Source organism: Dermacentor albipictus, chromosome 7 (assembly GCF_038994185.2).
Source record: "Dermacentor albipictus isolate Rhodes 1998 colony chromosome 7, USDA_Dalb.pri_finalv2, whole genome shotgun sequence".
In the NCBI taxonomy this organism is placed as follows: Eukaryota; Metazoa; Arthropoda; class Arachnida; order Ixodida; family Ixodidae; genus Dermacentor; species Dermacentor albipictus.
In genome coordinates, this window is record NC_091827.1 from 1,388,235 (window position 1) to 1,403,330 (window position 15,096).

General features: G+C 47.3%; 1 long non-coding RNA gene across 1 annotated transcript; it reads right to left on the reverse strand.

Moving 5' to 3' along the window:
* Positions 1–140: 140 nt before the first annotated feature.
* LOC139047315 (uncharacterized) lies at positions 141–4,216 on the reverse strand. Its single transcript, XR_011507089.1, has 3 exons — positions 3,848–4,216; positions 2,991–3,077; positions 141–335 (listed from the first exon to the last, which is right to left on the reverse strand). It is a non-coding gene; the product is annotated as an uncharacterized lncRNA (long non-coding RNA).
* Positions 4,217–15,096: the final 10,880 nt, after the last annotated feature.

Consider the following 15,096-nt stretch of genomic DNA (forward strand, 5'->3'; position numbering starts at 1 on the left):
TTAAATATGTTACCTGTGCGTGACTATCTTTGGTGCTATATATATGCAGCCTGTATGCATGTATGTCCAGTGAAGATGCAGCACTTCTGACATGTACATGGGCCCTACATATGCTGCATGTTAGACATTACTCAACGAAAGAAATTTAACAAAAACATTTATTGGGCATATCAATGCTTCCTTAAATGCAGAAGGAGGTTAAATGAAAGGAAAACACAGTATCAGCCTGGTTACAGATGTGATATCTCCCTTTCATTTAATCTCGCTACTTATCACTGAGGAGAGGCTGTTCTTGAGGTGGAGTGTCGTCATCTTGAAGTAAGTGCATGTGTACCCTGCATGGTAGAAAGGACAGATAATTAACAAAACTTGGCAATCAACCACAGAAATACACGCTGTATCACTTGCTGCAGAACGGTCTGGAGACGTTATAGCAAGTTCTGCGAAAAATTTATGTGGTGTCGGTTCACACAAAGTTGAGGAACCACTGTGTGGCCTTTGGGTGCAGCAGTAACTACAGTAAGCAGAAATTGCTCTTGGCTGAACAAATGTGCAACATGGATCAGCTGTGGCGTGTGTACATGTCGTGAACTACTTCAGCTATATCGGTTTCCACTTGACAAAGGACAGCAGTGTCTGTGGATTGCTAGCGTGAATGAGAAATTCTCACTAATTACTTGGCATGGAAATGAGCGTAGGAGTGTTTGTGTATGGGCAACCCAATGCATCCCAGAGACATCCAAGTGCCAGTCGTTATAGAATATTTGCATCAGCTACGGGCACAGTTCTCATACATTCCAAGCCTACTATGTCATGCATGTGTTGGCCTCCTGAATGATGGCATATATCCCATTTAAGAAATACACCACACCATGTCTGGGGTTTTTTATCATTTACACCGGAGCACTGCTTTCAGAGGGAGGGCACAAGTTGAAAAACAAATGCGTAGAAGCATGACAAACAAGCTTGCATAAAAATAATTTAATGAATAAGCATGGTGGTTGCTATGCCACGTCATTAGAGAGTATTCCTCTTTGTCATGCAATCATAATGAGCGTCGACTGACACACGTCCCATTTTTGGCTGTGGTATTCTTCACTGATTTTGTTGTATCAGTCGGTTGCCATAGGCGAACGAAACAGATAAACAAGCTAAATCCAGTGCACAGCTTGTCGTGTCAATGCATGGTCAAATAAGACGAGCACACTGGTCCTTTGAGTGAATTATGGTGCTCTCCTAGGCGCATGCTGAGGCACCGGCTAGTCAGCGTGCCCGATGTACATTGGACCAAATATGCACGTGATCAAAAGTGCAGCCTACATTAACCCTGAAAGATACGAGACAAATTTTGGGTATTTTTAACTAAGCAAGCCTCCAATGCCTGGGTGCCTTTGTCAATTCACTTGTGGACTGCAATGCACGTATATTTTCAGCAAAAATAAATTAGGCAGCATATGCACAACAGTCATGTTGTATGGTCTCCCTTCCCTCGCTGCGCAAATTTTGTCCTGAAAAGTTACATGAACTGATTGAATTGAAAATTGAATCGAGAAACGCAAGGAGGCAAGCGAGGCTTGCTTGGTTAAAGGTAGCACCAAATTTGTCCAGTGCGTGTCAGAGGCACTGTGCTGTATTCCTTTCACATGTGGTCAAATGTACATAGCGCAGACTGGCTGGTGCCTAAATATGTACCTGTGAGATCACCATATTTCATTCAAAAGACCAGTATGCTCGTCCGACTTGGCCACACATATCTGCAATGGGGCTTCAGGCCAGATTAGGATTGTTTATCTGTTTTCACCCATGGCTGAAAATTGGCAAGAGAAATCAGTCAGGCGCACCACATAAATAACAATAAGTGTGAGCCAGCCCCCATTATCAATGCATGAAGAAAGGCATCCTTTGTAGATTACAAGGGATAGAAATTAGTCTGTGCCTATTTACTTCTTTTTATGCAGACACCATTTACCATGATTTTATGCCTTTGAATTATAACTTCTGCCATCCCTCTCAAATTAACTGGTGCAGAACACAAGTGCACATCCAGTGCTATTTTTGTTAGTCTTTCCAACAACTTAAACAGTCAGTTGTTAGCCAAGGTCATGTTGCATAGTCTCCCTTCTCTCACTGCGTAAATTTTGTCCTGAAATGTTACATGAACTGATTGGTAAATTCAAATGGACACTACAAGTTTCGCCGAGTGGACACAGCTGGTTCTCAGAAATGCACAAAAACAGTGATGGGTATCTGTTGGCATCCTGTAGTGTGTGCAAACTAGCTGTGACATTGCTGCAGTAAACACACTCACAACTGCTACAATGCCTACCAGCATGAATAAGGGCAGCTTGCAAAGAAAAGAATACGAAGGAAGGGAGAGAAAAAATAGAAAGCTTACCAGAAAACACCTCACTACTTAAGTAACTGCAGCACAATGAATACTGGCCTTCCTATTTCATTTCAAGAAATTCTAGTTCATCAAATGTGTATTTGCCAGTGACAGTTATTCTGAGAACAAGACAGACATGATTGTAAATATCAATGTTAAACAATGGTAGGCACACTGCGTGCTTAGACCTGTGACATATATGGCACACTACACTTCGAATTCTTACATGGACAAAAACAGCACATGTGTGTATCATAAGCAGAAAGGAAAACAGGGAAATATGGGCTACAGCATAAGAAACAGTTCCAAACAAATAAAACCAAGATAAAAAGAAACATACTGTGTAATAGGCAAAAATAAAATGTACTTGCAGCCAAGCAATTGATGCGAGAAAAATACTAAACGTCAGGACATGCGACGTGTAGTTTTAACAGAACAAGATAATGTGTGCATAATATCTACAAACACAAATAAGCAGCAAGTGGAATGATGTTGCAGAAATATTTAGCCTATTTAGCAAGATGCATTAAGTAATATGTCGATACACTTATCCACTAATGATACCGAGATCCTACTTTTGTGAACACGTACACTTAAAGCATACCTGACATATCCATCCAGATTACACGCCGTGTTGCTGCAGCCATGGCCACGGGTTATGTGGACACTGTTGTGGGTCACGGCTTCACCACTACAAAGAGAATTCTGTATTAACTTATAGCTGTGGCACAGTAAGACTATCACATAGTGAACACATGCAAGGAGCATGTAAAAACAGTCATGAAAACAATGCATGCACTGGTGCAGGGTGGCAACAGAGCACAAAGTCAAAGTTAATGATGAATGTCACGATAACAGGGACCCCTTCAACAAGGCAAAATTTCACACGCAGGAGTAGCAGCGCATTACATGAATGTTTGTTTACATAACGATTCTAGAGTTTCTTTCATAACTTTAAGTAACTATCCCTTGTAATGTTTACTTACGTCGAAGTTATGGCAACCCCCTTCAAAACAAACCTGTACTAGTAGCACGCTGTGATTGCTTACATTTTTTTTTCCCCAATACTGCTCGTAAATCGAAAACCTTGTAAGCAGAGATTATCTACAACGTCGAATCATTTATAGGCGAGGAAACGTCATAGCAGTAAGAATCGGTCAAGAGATAGATGAGTCGTTATCATGCGACTTCAGCAGAAAAACGGGAGCTCACGCACAAGCGCGCATGATGAACACGATTATTTCTGAACGTAATCTTTCTCATCAGAAGAAAACGCTTTTCAAGATTTTCAATTCTGCATTATGGCAATTAATTCGCGCAACTAAACTCTGACACCCAGCAAGTATCGGCATAGGTTTCACTGTTGTCGTGGGAGTTCTCTTTCCTACGTTCGCAAGGCACCCTATGCCCACACGAGAAGCACGCACAACACGTGTGTAGTTAGCAAGCACGGTTACTCACCTTTTGAACGGCCCGACGCGGTCGAAAAGCGCCCTCCAAGTTGCCAGTGCTTCGATGCTACTCCCAGCAGACATACCGGTGCATAGTGGACGAGCAGTGGCACGCTAACAACACGCATTATTTCTTCGCGACGTCCACCCAACTTTCCACGACAACCAGAGACAAAGGGAACGCACTCCACAGCATGAACATCGTTGGTCCACATTTCGCTGGCGCTCCACGCACACGGCGAGTTTGCAGCGAGACACAAGTTGTCTGTGGCGCTTATGCGCACGCGAACTAAGTCACATTTGGTTACAGCAAACACAAAAACACACGATCTAACAAGCACATCGTTGCAGCTCGCACACCCGACCGACTCGAAAACAGAGCGACAGGCTGATTGGATTGGATTGGATAGGAAACGGGACGGTAGGTGGCGCCACAAACAGGTCGGTTGGGGCCAGCCAATGTCTCGGCTAGCGTCATCTGAGGATTTGTGCGGCTGCCTAATTGCGCATAGCTGTTGCAAGACAAAGAGAACCAAAGATAAGTCTATATTGTAAGCTATAGCTTGGCATAGAAAGAAATTCTATAACGCATTTTCAATTTGAATCGCTTCGGCTATCTGCAGCCAGCAAAAGCATGGCCTTCGAGATCCGAAAATGTTAACCCTATAGAAAGCCGTTGCGGTGACGCTATTCGAACGATTTTCACTTCAGTTACCTCTCATAAAAACCGTGAATTACGCATTTCGCTGCTCCCCGTGCTACCTGCGCCGTCACTTCAATTTAAATAACTTCCTGCTGTCGTTCACATCAACTATATAGCCTCAGACATCGTTGACGCGATCGCCGAGCGACACATGTGCAGTGTGCGATGTTTTAGTGCCCGTTGCAACAGTGTCAGTCGGAAATCATCAAATCTGCTCGTGTGGCGCAGCTTACACCCCTGTCGTCCGTATCTTGCTTTCGTGTTGGCGTGTTTAACGTGCGCGGGTTGCACTCCTGTCGCTCGTGCCTTCCGTGTTGATCGTGCTACCCACGAAGATTCCTCGAAAAACCCACATGTCTCGGCAGCGTGCATTTGTCCTATGTGGTATATGCCAGAAGTGTGCGCTGGCGTACGATGTGCGTGCAACCAAGTACTACAGTGCGTTCCAGCAAATAGACGCTGCCGCTTACGCGCAGTTTCTTTTCCTTTTCTTTTTTTCCCCGTCGTGGTTGCTCAGTGGCTATGGTGGTGTTGGGCTGCTGAGCACGAGGTCGCGGGATCGCATCCCGGCTTCGGCGGCCGCATTTCAATGGGGGCGAAATGCGAAAACACCCGTGTACTTAGATTTAGGTGCACGTTAAGAACCCCAGGTGGTCGAAATTTCCGGAGTCCTCCACTACGGCGTGCCTCATAATCAGAAAGTGGTTTTGGCACGTAAAACCCCATAATTTTTTACGCGCAGTTTTCCATGTCATGATCATGTCAATCTGCAGAATTGTCGGTTTGCCACTTAAAGACTAGTAACACATCCGAGTAATCACACTGCCCAGAACAAGGCATACGCTATAGTTTGGCACTGTTTACCAAATGTGATAACGGGGTAACACAATCTTACCGTGCTCTTTAAAAAGGAAAGAAAATGACGTCGTTGTTTTGTGCCTAGCCTTGATATATCGGAAGCGTTTCCAGAGTACTCGGCGCTCACGCTGTGTTATATCGTTTTCTTCATTTTTGTCTCTTAGACTGCCCCCAACGATGAATCAAAACCACTCCCAGCAAAGGCCAAGGGTCCGAGTGTCTTAATTAACTGTATCCTAATTAACGGTACCTTACTTAACATCGTCTTCATTAACACCAATGGTCATGAGTTCGACTCCCACCAAGAGTCATGGGTCCGAGTGCTTTCATCAACTATATCTTAATTAGCTGTACATTAATTAGCATCGCCTTCATTAACGACAACGTTCGTGGGCACAACTCCTACACAAGATCATGGGTTCGAGTGTTTTCACTACCTATATATTAATTAAATATGCCTTAATTAACATAAACTTTACCAACTAAGGCCGTGGGATCGAGTGCCTTAAGTGACTATATTAATTAACAGTACCTTAATTAACATCGCCTTCATTAACAACTAAGGTCGTGGGTTCGATTCCCACCCAAGGTACTGGGTGCGAGTGACTTGACTGTTAGATCTTAATTAACAGTGCATTAATTAGCACCATCATCATTAACAAAAGTCGTGGGTTCGAGTGCCTCAAATAACTGTATCTTAACTGTGCTCAATTAACACCGCCTTCATTAACAACAATGTTCGTGGGTTCGATTCCCACACAAGGTAATGAGTTCCAGTGACGTAATTCCTAGGTCGTAATTAACTGCGCCTTAATTAGCATCGTCATCATTAACAAAGGTCGTGGGTTCGAGTGCCTCAAATAACTGTATCTTAACTACGCCTTAATTAACAGCGCCTTCATTAACACCAAAGGTCGTGGGTACGAGTGTCTTAATTAACGACATAATAATCAGGCCACATTAATTAACATATTAATTAACATGCTTCGACTTCCACTAAGGGTGGTACGTGCGTTCGAGTGCATTAATTAACTATATCTTCAATAACTGTCTTAATTAACGCTATCTTAACACCAAAGGTCGTGGGTTCGTAGCCTTAATTACCGCCAAAGGTAGTGCGTTTAACTCCCATGAAAGGTTGAGAGTTTGTAACCTCTTTGTACATCGAGTGCTCAGGCCGACAATGCCGGATTTTCCGGCTCATGAGCCATTTAATGCTATCGCATTACAAAGAATTTTTCACGACTTGGCATCGTACACATTCATACGTGATGTACTTTGACATTAGCAATAACACAAAAAAGCTGTATACTCCTCTCATCAGAAATCTTAAGGTGCATTGTCATTTGAGTCTCTGATGTACTTGTGATGCCAAAAAACATTAGACGATGCATTTCTTATGCATGTCTGATGTCACCTTAGGAAGACATCACGTCCTCTACAGAAACTCATGGTTCATTTTCATAAGGGTAGAGAACTGCAAGGCACTCACGTTCAGTAATGATATAATTCCGCTCAGCTGGAGAAAGCAGACGGCTGGCGTAGGCAACGACGCGGTCGTGGCGTCGTTGACGTTGGCAAAAAATGACACCGATTCCATGACCATTGGCATCAGTGCTGACTTCTCTCGAAGCAGTCTGGTCGAACTGCGCAAGAAGAAATGGAGATGTAAGGAAAGAGATAAGCTTCGAGAAGGCAGTTGCTTGTTCAGGGCCCCAAGAACATGAAGCATCTGCTTTCAGAAGAGCTAAGGACGAGTGACCTCCGAAAAATTGTGCATGAAGCGGCAGAAGTACGAGAACAGGCCCACGAAGCTTGGGAAATATTTAGTACATGTCGGCATGGGAAACTTCTGTACGGCACGAGCTTTTCCCGGGTCAGGGCGCACACCATATGAATAAATATGACCGAGGATAGTAATTTAGCGCCGTCCGAAGTGACATTTAGACGAATTAAGTTGAAGGCCAGCGTTGGGAAAAGCAGAAAGAACGAGCGAGAGGCACTCCCGGTGCGTGGCAAATGTAGGAACAAAAACGAAGGCGTCATCTAAGTAACAAATACAGATGAACCACTTGAAGTTATGAAGGAGTGTGTCCATCATGCATTCAAAATTAGATGGAGCATTACATAAGCCGAATGATACAAATTTGAACTTGTATAGGCCATCAGGTGTTATAAAGGCGGTTTTCTCTCGGTCCATGTCGTCGACGCAGTCTGCCAGTAAGCGGACGAAAGGTAGATGGAAGAAAAGTACTTCGCACCATGGAGGCAGTCGAGGGCGTGATCAACGCGTTATAGGGGATAAACGTCTTTATTGGTGATCTTGTTGAGGTGCCGGTAATCCACGCAGAAACACCAGCTGGCGTCCTTTTTAACTAGAAAGACAGGGTTCGCCCAAGGATTGGATGATGATGATTCAACGATTCACGAGAGAGAATCTTCTCGACCTACGTTTGAATGACTTGTCGTTCGTGCAAGGACCAACGGTATGGTCGCCTGTGAATAGGGTGTGCGTCACCCATGTCAGTATGGTGGGTCGTGAGAGAGGTCTGGCCGAAAGGGCGGCCCACGTCAGAAATGTCGCTGAACACGGAGAGCAGCTAGTTGGCGTGGTGAGGCGGATGTTAGGGAGCAATAACGTTTGTGAGCTGAGGAAGAACAGGCGGCAAAGAAGAAGAGTCAACGGGAGACGGCGCAATATAAGCAGCCGAGGCTGAAAACGGGCAAACTTGGGAGGAAGACAGCGTACCTAAGGCTATGCCTTGTGGTAGGACGTGGTCACCGATTCCTAAGTTGACGAGCTGAAGGCTGGTAGAGTTGTTGGTCATACTGACGATGGTTTGCTGAAGAGCAACGTGATGAACAAGGAGGACTTCCGCGAGAGGAGACACAACACAGTCACCATAAGGCACAGGTGTAGATGTATAAAGCAGGACTCTGGTCATGGCTTGTGGGGCGACTCGATAGTGCTCAGCGAAGCAGAGCCTGCGGGGAACTTCCTCAGGAGCGTCAGGACAGGTAGGTAGGCGGAGCTCAACTATTCTAAGCCAAGTAAAAAATGGCGACTTCCTACACTAACTACACTCTTGTAGTCAGTATAGATAAAAACATAGCCCTATTTACTTCATGAAGCAGGAACTTTAAACCATAAGGTGATTTAGTACAGCTGGGGTTGGAACTGTAATTGCAGTGCAAGTGTGATCCACTCTGCACGCAGTAGCGGGAAACGACCGATCTACCCGACTCTGCTTCGGGGCATACACATAGAGAAAGGAATACAACAAGAGCGGACACTCCCGTAGAGCCTAGCGGCCGAATTGACTGCAGCGCACCAAGCCGTCGATGTTAAAACCTGAAGCACACTTCCGGTTTCGGTTTTGTGCGCGCGCGTTTTGAATTCTAGCTGGTGCGCGTCACGCCGGCTCCGTTTTTTTTTTTGTTCTTTGCTTTAGCAGCAAATATTTATTTACATATTCTTATTTAATAAATATTTATTTGCAAATCATTTTATTAAGTAAAATTGATTGCGAACGATCTTCACAAGCCTTCATTGAATATGTGACACGTGCAATTTCATAAAGACGCAAGACACCTTGTGAAATGTGGAAAAATTAACGTTTATTTTATTCTTTGTAAATGCTCGTCGCGGGCTTTTGTGCATTCGTCCAGCTTTGTGGCACCAGGTAAGCAGCAGTAGTTTCCGCAGGAAGCTCCACCAGACGACGTGAGCTGAAAAAATTACAAGCGTTATTTTGGTATTAACATCTAAGAATAATGCCTGTAGATACGAAGCGTGCGAAAGTGGTGAGTGGGCGGCATTACGAACAAAAGCAGTTCGTATTTACACACACGGAGTAGAAAATACCCGACTCATCCCAAGCAATACCGTACATACCACAAGCACATTCTAATTACAAGCATTCCCCTCTTCCCAATACTTATTTCCTGCACTTTAATAGCACGAATGCGCGGGCAACGGCGCGTTTCGCGAACTTGGCTACAACTTACGCGATGGTACGCTATGAATACACTGAGGTGTCCACAACACAGGCTCTCAATCAGAGCATGCTGGACGCTCGCAGAATTCCTTCTACTGGCACTCAAGACAAAATGCGTGGGTGCCGTTCAGACGTCAGAATTTGCAAATTACTAGTTCCTGGCTTATCTCTTGCGCGTTCTGCAGGCGCAAGCAACGCACTCCCGTGTTATCACTCTTGACGATTGCTCGTCGCGTTTTCGACAAGCCTGGGGACCGAAAGAACGCTTAAATTTTTGCGGGGACATAAAAATTGCGACAAATTTGTCGGAATAAGATACAGTACGCGCCAAACTAACTGTCACCACGGCCGAGCTGCTTTTCGCTGCGTCACAACAGGCGCGGCGAGCGGCCCTCATAACGTAAAAGTATCGAAAATAATTTTCAACAATGTTGGGAGTCAGAGAAAGAAAAGCGCAATGAACTTGTCACTGCATTAAAGCGCGAAACCGCGCACCACGGCCAAGCTGATTTTCGCTAACCGAGTCACAGCGCCAGGCGCGCCCACTGTGCTCAAAAGGTAGCCCAAAAAGTAATGAAATTAGTTTCAATAATGTTGGCAGTCAGAGAAAGCGCCAAAACTTGTCACAGTAAAATTCAGTACACGCGAAACTGCGTCACAGCACCCTGTGCGACTAGCATGCCCAAAAACTATCGAAATTAGTTAAAACAATATTGGGGCTTATAGAAAGCGTCGCAAACATCTCCCAGTACGATTCTTTAATTCAAATTAACTGCTCCACGACGGCCACGCTGTTTTTCGTTAACTGCGTCACAAGTTTAGCCTAGTTGCCGGGCAGTAAGCTTAATTGCTTGAAGTGCGTCGCAGACTCTCGAACAAAGTTTCTCACCTTGCCGTAGTCCAATAGTGCAGTGCTGCCTTGTCGAAGTTCCGAATGAACGCAATAATTCGCCGGGAGGCCACCAAACCAGGCTAAATACCGAAATAGAAAAACAGGCAGACGGGCGCCCGAACAGTCCAACGCTCAGATGCGCGGCCGCTCTCTCTCGCTTCGGCGGTGTGTCTGACGAATGACGCAAACAACTGGCTCGTCATTCACCGATTAGCCTGTCGCTAGGCAACGAAAGTAAGCCGCAAAGTTTAACTTAATTTATACGCGGATATTTTTAATTTTTCCAGGAAAGAATTTAAAAAAATAAAAAAATTCTGTTAATCTCATTTCACATTCTTCTTTTTCTCGATGCTCGCGGCCTCAATTCGTCGATGTTAAAAGTATAGCGTGACGTGATTCCTGTTTCCAATTTTCGCCAAGTGTCCGCTCTTGTTCAATCCCTTTTTCTATGGTATACAGGCGACCAGTCAAAGATACCATAACTTTTATTGGGCGAAACGGTGCCCACAGAAACAGGCTACACTTAGAGCACAACGATAGCGGTGAACACGGCCGGCGATCGTCGAAAATCTGACAGGTCAAGATCGTCGGCTTTTATACATCAATCGTCGAATTTTCCAGACTAATCGTGGGGACCTGCGTTCCTTCCACAAAGTTCTACAACATTCGTGTAAGGCGATGAAATCAGATAACATGAGTTTCGGCGACAACAGACAACCGGATAGAAGCATCGATAACTTTCCAGAAATTTCGGATGCATGCAGGCGCGTCCCGCGCTGTGCGATAACATTTGTTAGGCGGCGAAACGTGGTCGCCCGATAAAGATAAGTACACGTGTCATTACCCCCCTGTTAAAAAAAGCATCGACCCGATGCTGCAAACAAACGAAAGTAATAAAGTAAAGCACTCGTAGCAAAGAAAACAAAATAATGAAGTTCGTCAGCGTCCGTAAAAGGGTTTAAGGCGCACCACGTGGACCACTTCAGATCGTGCGCGGCGCCGTTGTGAATGCGAAATGCCGTCTGGCACGACCTCATAGTCCAGAGCGCCAATACGTCGGATGACCTTGTAGGGTCCGAAATAGCGTCGGAGTAGTTTCTCACTGAGTCCTCGTCAGCGTATCGGTGTCCAAACCCAAACACGGTCGCCGGGCTGGTACTCAACAAAGCGTCGTCGGAGGTTGTAGTGTCGGCTGTCGGTCCTCTGCTGGTTCTTGATCCGCAGGCGGGCGAGCTGTCGGGCTTCTTCGGCGCGCTGCAGATAGGTAGCGACGTCAAGATTTGCCTCGTCAGTGAGGTGCGGCAGAATGGCGTCGAGCGTCGTCGTCGGGTTCCTTGCGTAAACCAGCTTAAATGGCGTGATATGTGTTGTTTCTTGCACCGCCGTGTTGTAAGCGAATACTACGTACGGCAGGACCGCATCCCACGTTTTGTGCTCGACGTCGACGTACATTGCTAGCATGTCGGCGATGGTCTTGTTCAGGCACTCCGTGAGACCATTCGTCTGCGGATGGTAGGCAGTTGTCCTCCTGTGACTTGTCTGGCTGTATTGCAGAATGGCTTGCGTGAGCTCTGCTGTAAAAGCCGTTCCTCTGTCGGTGATGAGGACTTCTGGAGCACCATGTCGCAGCAGGATGTCCTCGACGAAAAATTTCGCCACTTCCACTGCGCTGCCTTTGGGTAGAGCTTTAGTTTCAGCGAAGCGGGTGAGATAGTCCGTCGCCACGACGATCCACTTATTTCCGAAAGTTGATGTCGGAAACGGTCCCAACAAGTCCATCCCGATCTGCTTATAAGGTCGGTAAGGAGGCTTGATCGGCTGTAGTAATCCCGCTGGCCTTGTCGATGGTGTCTTGCGTCGCTGACAGTCTCGGCATGTCTTGACGTAACGGGCGACATTGGCGGTTAGGTGCGGCCAGGAATACCTTTCTTGTATCCTCGATAGCGTCCGGGACAAACCGAGGTGCCCAGCGGTCGGATCGTCATGTAGGGCGTGCAGTACTTCTAGACGCAGCGCCGACGGAACAAGAAGGTAGTTGGCGCGGACTGGTGACAAGTTCTTCTTCATGAGTAGGCTGTTTTGAAGCGTGAAGGAAGACAATCCACGCTTAAATGCCCTAGCGACGACGTCGGTGTGCCCTTCCAAATTTTCGACTAGGGCTTTTAGCTCCGGGTCTCCTCTTTGCTGTTCGGCGAAGTCTTCAGCGCTTATTATTCCAAGGAAGGCGTCGTCACCCTCGTCATCTTTCGGCGGCGGGTCAATGGGGGCACGTGATAGGCAATCGGCATATGAGTGTTTTCGTCCGGACTTGTATGTTACAGTGACGTCGTATTCTTGTAGTCTGCGGCTCCACCGTGCCAGCCGTCCTGAAGGGTCCTTTAAGTTAGCTAGCCAACACAACGCGTGACGGTCGCTGGTCACTTTGAATGGCCTGCCATATAGGCAAGGGCGAAATTTCGCTGTAACCCAAACGATGGAGAGGCATTCCTTTTCGGTTGTAGAATAATTGCCTTCCGCTTTTGACAACGACCGGCTAGCGTAAGCTAGCCGGTCGTAAGCTAGCCGTCCATCTTTTCTCTGTACTAGGACGGCACCGAGGCCTAGGCTACTGGCGTCAGTGTGTATTTCGGTATCGGCATGCTCGTCGAAGTGCGCAAGTACGGGGCGGCGACTGCATGCGTCGTTTGATTTCTTGAAATGCGTCGGCCTGCGGCGTTTCCCACTTGAACTCGACGTCACATTTAGTTAGCTGTGTCAGCGGCTCAGCGATGCGTGAGAAGTCGTTGACAAATCGCCTGTAGTAGGCACACATGCCAAGAAATCTACGCACTGCCTTCTTGTCGATGGGCTGCGGGAACTTTGCGATGGCAGCTGTGTTCTGCGAGTCGGGGCGGACTCCAGACTTGCTGATGGTGTGGCCTACGAACAGAAGCTCATCGTAAGCGAAGCGGCACTTTTCTGGCTTCAGAGTGAGCCCTGATGACTTGATGGCCTCTAGTACTGTCGCAAGCCGCCTAAGGTGATCGTCGAAATTTTCGGCGAAGACGACGACGTCATCCAAGTAAACGAGACAGGTCTGCCACTTCAGTCCTGCTAACACTGTGTCCATGACGCGCTGGAATGTTGCAGGCGCCGAGCAGGGTCCGAATGGCATGACCATGAACTCGTAGAGGCCGTCTGGCGTGATGAAGGCGGTCTTTTAGCGATCTCTCTCGTCGACTTCTATTTGCCAGTATAGCCAGACTTGAGATCCATCGACGAGAAGTATTTTGCGTTGCAGAGCCGATCTAATGCGTCATCTATCCGTCGAAGGGGGTATACATCCTTCTTTGTGATCTTGTTCAGTGCACGATAATCGACGCAGAAACGTAAGGTTCCGTCCTTTTTCTTTACCAGGACAACAGAGGATGCCCACGGGCTTTTCGACGGCTGGATGATGTATGCATCGCGCAGAATTTCGTCGACTCGTTCTCTTATAGGTTCACGTTCTCGCGGCGAAACTCGGTAAGGGCTCTGGCGGAGAGGTCGAGCGCACTCCTCGGTGTGTCTGCGATTCTTGGCGACTGGTGTTTGTCGAATCCTCGATGACGTTGAAAAGCAGCCTTTGTATCGTCGGAGCAGACTTCTGAGCTGCTGTTGCTTAATCACAAGGAGACTTGAATTAATGCCGTAGTCTGGTTCGGGAAGCATGGTCGTCGGGGTAGATGCGACGGAATCCGAGAGGACAAACGCATTACTGGTTTCCAGAATTTCCTCGATGTACGCGATCGTCGTGCCCTTGTTGATGTGCTTGAACTCCTGGCTGAAGTTTGTCAACAACACTTCAGTTTTCCTTCAATGCAGTCGCGCGATCCCTCGTGCGACGCAAATTTCACGGTAGACGTTGCTCGCCTTCGATGACGCCTTCTACGTCAGCGGGTGTTTCGGTGCCGACCGAAATAACAATGCTGGAGCGAGGCGGGATGCTCACTTGATCTACGAGCACACTCAAGGCGTGGTGACTACGAGGGCTCTCCGGCGGCATCGCTTTATCTTCCGACAGCGTTACTGACTTCGACTTCAGGTCGATGATTGCGCCGTGTTGGTCCAGGAAGTCCATACCAAGAATGACGTCTCGTGAACACTGTTGGAGAATAACGAAGGTGGCAGGGTAAGTCCGATCATAAATGGTTATTCTTGCCGTGCAGATTCCAGTCGGCGTGATGAGGTTTCCTCCAGCAGTCCGAATTTGAGGGCCTTCCCATGCGGTCTTAACTTTCTTCAACTGGGCGGCGATGCGTCCACTCATTACGGAGTAATTGGCCCCTGTGTCCACTAAGGCGGTAACTGCGTGGCCGTCCAGAAGCACCTCGAGGTCGGTGGTTCTTTGTCTGGCGTTGCAGTAAGGTCTTGGCGTCGGATCACGGCTGCGTCGTGTTGAACTGAAGTTGGGACGTCGCGTCGTCAAGTCGTCTTTCGTCGGTGTAGTCTTGGCTTCCTGATTTCGTCGGGACGGCGGTGTGTCGTTATTATGTCGTCTAGTTGGTCTCTTCGTCGTCTTCGACGGCGGCGGAGGATCTTCTTCAGTTCGACGAACAGCAACCGCACCTCAATCGGTTGCTGCTTTTAGTTTTCCGGATATGGGCTCGCAGAGCGGCCCCGTGCTGGGCCAGTGTATGGACGGCGCTGCAGCGACAGTGGCCGGTTGACGGCGAACGGGACGGTCTTCGAGGACTCCACTGAGTGGCGGCGAGGTAGTCGGCGATATCGCGAGGTCGTTCGCCAATCTGTGGTCGCGGCGCGTTAACGGCGAACCATCGGAGTCCCAT